The sequence below is a fragment of the Salmo trutta genome, chromosome 5 (genome assembly GCF_901001165.1).
Source record: "Salmo trutta chromosome 5, fSalTru1.1, whole genome shotgun sequence".
Taxonomy (NCBI): Eukaryota; Metazoa; Chordata; class Actinopteri; order Salmoniformes; family Salmonidae; genus Salmo; species Salmo trutta.
Window position 1 is genome coordinate 19,813,342 of NC_042961.1, and position 8,517 is coordinate 19,821,858.

Below are 8,517 nucleotides of genomic sequence, written 5' to 3' on the forward strand. Positions count from 1 at the left end.
ATTCGTCCCAAAGGTGTTCGATGGGGTTGAGGTCAGGATTCTGTGCAGGCCAGTCAAGTTCTACCACACCGATCTCGACAAACCATTTCTGTATGGACCTTGCTTTGTGCACAGGGGCATTGTCATGCTGAAACAGGAAAGTTGGAAGAACAGAATCGTCTAGAATGTCATTATATGCTGTAGCTTTAAGATTTTCCTTCACTGGAACTAAGGGGCCTAGCCCGAACCATGAAAAACAGCCCCACACCATTATTCCTCCTCCACCAATCTTTACAGTTGGCACTATGCATTGGGGCGGGTAGCGTTCTCCTGGCAGCCGCCAAACCCAGGTTCGTCCGTTAGACTGCCAGATGGTGAAGCATGATTCATCACTCCAGAGAACGCATTTCCACTGCTCCAGAGTCCAATGGCTTTACACCACTCCAGCCGACGCTTGGCATTGCGTATGTTGATCTTAGGCTTATGTCCGGCTGCTCTGCCATGGAAACCCATTTCATGAAGCTCCAGACAAACAGTTCTTGTGCTGATGTTGCTTCCAGAGGCAGTTTGGAACTCGGTAGTGAGTGTTGCAACCAAGGACAGACAATTTTTACTCGCTACAGCACTCAGCGGTTCCGTTCTGTGAGCTTGTGTGGCCTACCACTTCGTGGCTAAGACGTTGCTGCTCCTAGATGTTTCCACTTCACAATAACAGCACTTTCAGTTGACCGGGGCAGCTCTTGCAGGGCAAAAATCTGACGAACTGACTTGTTGGAAAGCTGCATCCTATGACGATGCCAGGTTGAAAGTCACTGAGCTCTTCAGTAAGGGTCAAATCAAATCAAATGTTATTGGTCACATACACATGGTTAACAGATGCAACTGTAGCGAAATGCTTGTGCTTCTAGTATGTTAACATTATTAAAGTGGCATTGTTTAATGTGACTAGTGATCCAGTTATTAAAGTGGCCAGTGATACGAGTCTCTATGTAGGCAGCAGCCACTCAATGTTAGTGATGGCTGTTTAGCAGTCTGATAGCCTTGAGATAGAAGCTGTTTTTCAGTCTCTCGGTCCCAGCTTTGATGCACCTGCACTAACCTCGTCTTCTGGATGGTAGCGGGGTGAACAGTGGGGTGAACAGGCTTGTTGTTGTCCTTGATGATCTTTTTGGCGTTCCTGTGACATCGGGTGCTGTAAGTGTCTTGGAGGGCAGGTAGTTTGCAACCCGGTGATACGTTGTGCAGATCTCACTACCCTCTGGAGAGCCTTGCGGTAGAGGGCGGTGCAGTTGCCGTACCAGGTGGTGATACAGCCCGACAGGATGCTCTCGATTGTGCATCTGTAAGAGTTTGTCACGGTTATTGGTGACAAGCAAAATTTCTTCAGCTTCCTGAGGTTGAAGAGGCGCGGTTGCACCTTCTTCACCACCCTCTCTGTGTGGGTGGACTATTTCAGTTTGTCTGTGATGTGTACGCTGAGGAACTTAAAACGTTCCACCTTCTCCTCTACTGTCCAGTCGATGTGGATAGGTGGGTGCTCCCTCTGCTGTTTCCTGAAGTCCACAATCATCTCCTTTGTTTTGTTGACGTTGAGTGAGAGGTTGTTTTCCTGACACCACACTCAGAGTGCCCTCACCTCCTCCATGTAGGCTGTCTCGTCGTTGTTGGTAATCAAGCCCACTACTGTTGTGTTGTCTGCAAACTTGATGATTGAGTTGGAGGCATGCCAATGTTTGTCTATGGAGATTGCATGGTTATGTGCTCGATTTTATGCACCTGTCAGCAATGGGTGTGGCTGAAATAGCCGAATCCACTAATTTGAAGAGGTGTCCACATATATTTGTATATATAGATAATAAAACAGATCTGAACCCTTCACAGTCTCAAGGGGAGCCTGGGAGGGCGGGCCATCTTCCGGCGCAGTGCCCCTTGCAAGTCTTCCAATGTACACTACGGAAGTCCCAAAAAAAATCCCTCTTCCCCTTCCTTTTTATGTGGAAATTATGTGGATATATTGAAGCAACTTCTCAAGACATCAGTCAGGAAGTTAAGGCTTGGTCACAAATGGGTCTTTCAAATGGACAACGACCCCAAGCATACTTCCAAAGTTGTGGCAAAATGGCTTAAGGAAAACAAAGTCAAGGTATTGGAGTGGCCATCACAAAGCCCTGACCTCAATCCTATAGAAAATTTGTGGGCAGAACTGAAAAAGCGTGTGCAAGCAAGTAGGCCTACAAACCTGACTCCATTACACCAGCTCTGTCAGGAGGAATGGGCCAAAATTCACCCAACTTATTGTGGGAAGCTTGTGGAAGGCTACCTGAAACGTTTGACCCAATTTAAACAATTTAAAGGCAATTCTACCAAATACGAATTGAGTGTATGTAAACTTCTGCTGGGAATGTGCTGGGAATGTGATGAAAGAAATAAAAGCTGAAATAAACAATTCTCTCTTCTATTATTCTGACATTTCACATTCTTAAAAAAAAGTGGTGATCTTAACTGACCTAAGCCCGGATATTTTTACTAGGATTAAATGTCAGGAATTGTGAAAAACTTAGTTGAAATGTATTTGGCTAAGGTGTATGTAAACGTCCGACTTCAACTGTACATTTAGAACTGTCATTGACTTGTCAGTTTCCTTTCATTTTTCATCATTCCATTACATCATTACTTTACCTTTCTTTCCTCTGTCATGTTCGTGTGGTTGTTCCTGAGGATCGCTAGCAATAGTGAATCATATAAGGCTAACGTATTACAAGTTGTGAAATAATTTGGAACATGTAGCATATTTGAGTCCTTTTGTAATGCAGACATAGCAGTTTAAACCTGGAGGCTGGTGCACAGTTCACGACAACTGGACCGTTGTCATCACAGTTCCATGATTAGTGAGGATTATTAAGGTAGATTTATAGGACTACTATTCAACCCATTGTACACTATGTCATGGATTGAACAATTGAATATGACAACTTTCAGGATGAATCAAACCACTATTTTTGATTCACCAATATATTTTGCACATAAAGGCTCTCCAAACCTGTTTTTTTATTATTCATTAAAATACTTTCCTAACCCTATGTAATATAGAAGATCAGAGTATCTTTAAATCTACCAATTAGTGCTGAAAAGGAGACTAATATGAGTGTATTTACATGGCTTTCTTTCATTGATCCCTAATTTTCTGAAATGTTCTCACCATTTAGTTAGTCTGTTGAGAAAATTCATATTAAAAGGTACACCAAATTTAAAGTGATGGCTTTAGATTAATGTACTTAAAACCCTATTGAGTATAATTCCAAAAGAAAATATGTTGGCCAGCTAATGGGAGGGTTTCCAGAGGTTAAATTACATTCATTCAGCGTGCGCAAGGGAACCACGCCTGCAAAAGCCGTTACACACCTGCATAAGGTAAGTCTAAATACCAACTATTGAGAAGTGCATAGGAAAGGTGTGCGTAGGAAAGACGTAGGCCTACATTTCCTAAGTCTGAATTTGGCCCTTACAGCGTCTCCTACATAAGCAAGCTTCACATGTGTCGGTAGGTGCTCTTCATCAAAAATCAACCGGACCAACTTTAACATTTTTCTCCATTCACCTAGCGTCTCAGATGCCGGGCACCAACCACAGCAGGAATTATCTTCAGGTATTCAACCTGAACATCCGTCGCCACCCCTGAGATGACTGCTTCGACGGGCACTCTGCTCTGAAGTTCAAAGCAGGATACTTCTGCTGTCTGGATTCTTTTGAGGCCCACTGCAATCTTCCTCTGTTCTTCAGAAATACAATTTATCAGAATAAGACCATTCCTGGCCACTCGGATAAACTCCACTTTTCTTAGAGCATAGACCTACTTCAACATTTTCGACCCCTCAAATGGGTCTCCCACATCTGCATCCTTAACTGAACAAATACATCCCAATGCATCTATGGTATTATAGCGGTCCGCAAACCTTAGCGGTGCATGCAGCCACCTACTATATGGGTAGTAAACTGGGGAAAAAGGTCCATTGCAGGAAAGAATGTTGGGGGAAAACGACATCACACACACTACAAAAATAAAAACATTAAAAAAACATTGTACTCCTTCAGTCACAGTCCAAATCACATCCTTTCACAGTCTCAGTGGCCGGGAAGGAATATCTTCAGTCAGTATTCTCTGTAATGCTTCTGCTATTAATTCCAGACCCAGACACTTTTCAGCCGCACATACAATTATGTCCAATTTCTATCACGCAAAAAACGGCATAAAATCCACCTCCTTTACAATCAGTGTATCCGTTTCTTCCAGCAAAGCTGTCGCCTCTATCAGCTGATTTTAACTTCTGCCTCGTATTTACTGGGGTCAAGCTCTCATCTGGCCGTACAGATAGGGGCATAGGCACCGGACCACCAAAGTTGACCCTTCTCACAATTCTATCCTAACTATCGCTCAGCTTTCAGAGTAGTCAATAATTGCCCTCTGAACAACACGTTTTTTTGTCTGCATTCATGGCCTAATTGGTTTTGACAACCTTTTATGCTCAAAGCATGTTATGCAATAGAGAATGTCCATGTTGTTCCTTTGCTTACTCAAGCTATTGTTTCATGCATATCATAGCCACCCAAAATAATTCAACAATTATAGTGCCATTAAATTATTAATCTAATAGTCGGTTGAGAAGTGTGTGAAGTGGTAAACATGGTTTACAGTACATTCTGATGTGAGAGTGGTGACAATGACCATGACCTCTATTTGATATATTGGCCAGTTTTGATGTCTCTTAAGCAATTCAATATAAAATATAAGTGTTTTGATGTCAGTTTTTGATCCTCTCAGTGTAGCCTATCAGTGTCTTTCCTCCTTAAAGTATCAGCCACAGTAATCAAAAGCTGACTAATACAAAAGAGAAAGCTAATCCAAGGCCTAAGAAGTTGCCAGCAGTCTGAATGAGAGAATAGTTTCAAAAGGAGCTGCTCTGACATTCACAGAGCAAGCCTAGTAGGAGTTTAGGAAGACCCAGCCTGGATTCCCTTTCTGCAGTCTGTCTTTGTTTCTGACATACTTCAGGCACATAGCAAATAACTTCAGATGCTCAATGGGCCTGCTCCCCGCCAGGCTTTGCCTCCAGGGATTAGAGCCAGAGTGCCAGTTTAGTTTAGAAATGTTTACTTTTGTCAACAACAATGATTACTCTTGTGCAGGTAGTATTGCAACAGTGTACACCAATTGTGAATGTGTAGCAGTTAAGCACCAACAATACCAATCTTGTTCACATTTCAATTAATTATAGTTTGTTCTATAAACACTGCAAACACACCACTGACATACTGTAAAAAATAAAAAAATAAAAAAAGTTCAAGCAGCACTATTTTCTGATTGTGATCTTGGAACACTCTGAGTGAAGTACATGAGAGGGTTTCAAGGTGCAATTCAATCTCCCAGCATAATCCTACTGAAATAATAACATAATCTTCCATGTGCTGAAAACTCCAATACCCAAGGTGCCTTAAAGGAAAATTAGGCTATAGGAAAATATCATGATGAATAAGACATGTCATTAGAGCTCTAATACTGAGCAGGATGAGTGATATTTCTTGTAGCCCTCTGCCACATAACAGTTATGAAACACAAGTGTGATGCAGATATTTAATGACACCTCTCAAAAACACATTATACAGTACATTCACGTTCACATTCAAGGTATTATATATAGAGTACTTGCAAGATATGAGTCTGAAGATTTACTGCTTTTACTTTGGCATACTGTCTAATATTTTTTTTCTTCCATGATGGCACATTAGAAAAGGGAATTTTCCACTCCACTCACCAATAACTTTTCTAGCAGTCCATTTGAAATATTGCATATACAAAACATTAAGAACACTTTCTTTCCACGACATAGATTTACCAGGTGAATTCAGGTGAAAGCTGTGATCCCTTATTGATTTAACTTGTTAAATCCACTTCAATCAGTGTAGATGAAGGGGAGGAGAAGACAGGTTAAAGAAGGATTTTTAAGTCTTGAAACAATTGAGACATGGATTGTGTATGTATGCCATTCAAGGGTGAATGTGCTAGACAAAATATTTATGTGGCTTTGAACGGGGTATGGTAATAGGTGCCAGGAGCACCGGTTTGTGTCAAGAACGGCAACGCTGCTGGGTCTTTCACATTTAACAGTTTCCCGTGTGTATTAAGAATGGTCCACCACCCAAAGGACATCCAGCCAACTTTACTATGGGAAGCATTGGGGGGGTGTTCCAAATGTTTAGTATACTCAGTGTATATTTCCTCATTTTAAGCTAACAAAATTGGCATCCAAATGAACCACATCATGTTTGTGTAACTCATTTTCATCACGTACAGATTAGCATTTCAGAATTCTAAAGGAAGTATAGAAAGGAACTTTATTATGTGTCAGAATCCTGTGTGCATGTGCAAAAACAAATGACAGATGTCATTAAAAAAATGATATCACAAAATAATTAGTTGTACTGTTCAGTGACAATCGAAAACATGCAGTCATGTGACTGAAAGCCCCATAAAACAAAATTTGAATGTTAAATTGTAAAAGAACATTCCATCAAGTGTACAGGTGGTATTAGGTAGTAGTTAGATATATTTACTATCGAGATAGATTAGAGTACTAAACCAAAGGGTCTTCTAAAGAGCCAGATAGTTTAGAATTTTGCATTAGTAATTACCACATGAAGCTTAGGGGTATTAAGCATGTGTGGTTACATTTCTATCTATTCAGTATCGGAGTGGAATGTGACCAGGTAAAACATGGAACAAATGCTACGCCAGCACTGTGTAGGCTTTGTAAGTCTGTACAATGTGTTAATGTGTGTCAATAAATTATAAGAATGATGAGAAGATTGCATTGATCATTTGGCAATTGCACTGCAACTTGAGACAAAAACACAAAGATATGGTCTAAGGCCTGAATTGAGATGCCGTATGAACAATTTACAGTGCACACACACACCTGGCTTCACATAACACTGATAGTAGGGATGTGCAGCTTCTAAGAGAAAGTGGTAGACAGATAGATATTGTGGGTAGGCAGGCAAACAGGCAGGACATCATTTAAGCCATTGTGAGTAGCCATTGCCACATGTACAGAGCCTCATAAAGGCCCACTCATGCCTCTCCTATGGTTGTCACGCTCGTAGAAATGGTCAGACCAAGGCGCATCGTGATTTGAGTTCCACATCTTTTATTTCTGTGAAACTTAAACAAAATAATAAACAAACTACTACAAAACGTGAAAGCCGTAGTGCACAAAACACTAACAAACAATATCCCACAACCCAGGTGGGAACAATGGAGAACTTAATTATGATCCCCAATTAGAGACAACGATCATCAACTTCCTCTAATTGAGAACCATACCAAGAGCACCAACATAGAAATGAAAAGACTAGAACATCCCCTAGTCACGCCCTGACCTACAACACCATAGAGAACCAAGGGCTCTCTATGGTCAGGGCGTGACAGTACCCCCCCAAAGGTGCGGACTCCGGCCACAAAACCTGAAACCAAATGGGGAGAGTAGAGGGGGTGAGTAGTGTTGGTGGCGGCTCCGGTGCGGGTCGCCGCCCCCGCCCAGACCCCGGATCCGGCCATGGCGCCGGGCTGAACGCCGTGCCTGGATTGGGCATCGGCGCAGAGGAAGGCTCCGGCCTTGGAGCTGGGTTGGACGCCGTGCCTGGACATTGGCGCAGAGGAAGGCCCCGGCCTTGGAGCTGGGTTGGACGCCGTGCCTGGACATCGCGCAGAGGAAGGCTCCGGCCTTGGAGCTGGGTTGGACGCCGTGCCTGGACTGGGCACCGGCGCAGAGGAAGGCTCCGGCCTTGGAGCGGGACTGGATGCCGTGCCTGGACTGGGCACCGATGCAGAGGAAGGCTCCGGCCTTGGAGCGGGACTGGACGCCGTGCCTGGACACTGTGCCTGGACTGGGCACCGGCACAGAGGAAGGCTCCTGCCAGGGAGCAGGACTGGACACCGTGCCTGGACACCGTGCCTGGACTGGGCATCGGCGCAGGTTGCACCGGACTGATGACACGCTCCTCAGGTCGAGTGCGTGGAGCCAGCACAGGACGCTCCGGGCTGGAGAGGCACACTGGAGGCCTAGTGCATGGAGCCGGTACAGGTGGCACCGGACTGGCGACACGCACTTCAGGGTGAGTGCGGGGAGCAGGCACAGGACGTACCGGGCTGGGGAGGTGCACTGGAGGCCTGGTGCGTGGAGCCGGTACAGGTTTCACCGGACTGATGACAGGCTCTTCAGGTCGAATGTTGAGCAGAACACACTTCACCAACATCTCTCTCCTCTCTCTCTCCCCCAACTTCTCCATCGCCTCCCTGACGGTCTCTGGCTTTTCAGGGCGAGTGCGGGGAGCTGGCACAGATGGCACCGGACTGGTGTCACGCTCTTCAGCACGCCTGCGCTGCAGAATACTCCTCGCCAAAGTCATTCTCCGATATCCCTCCTCACACTGCTCCATCGACTCCCAGGCGGGCTCTGACTCACTCCTTGGCTCGGCCAACCA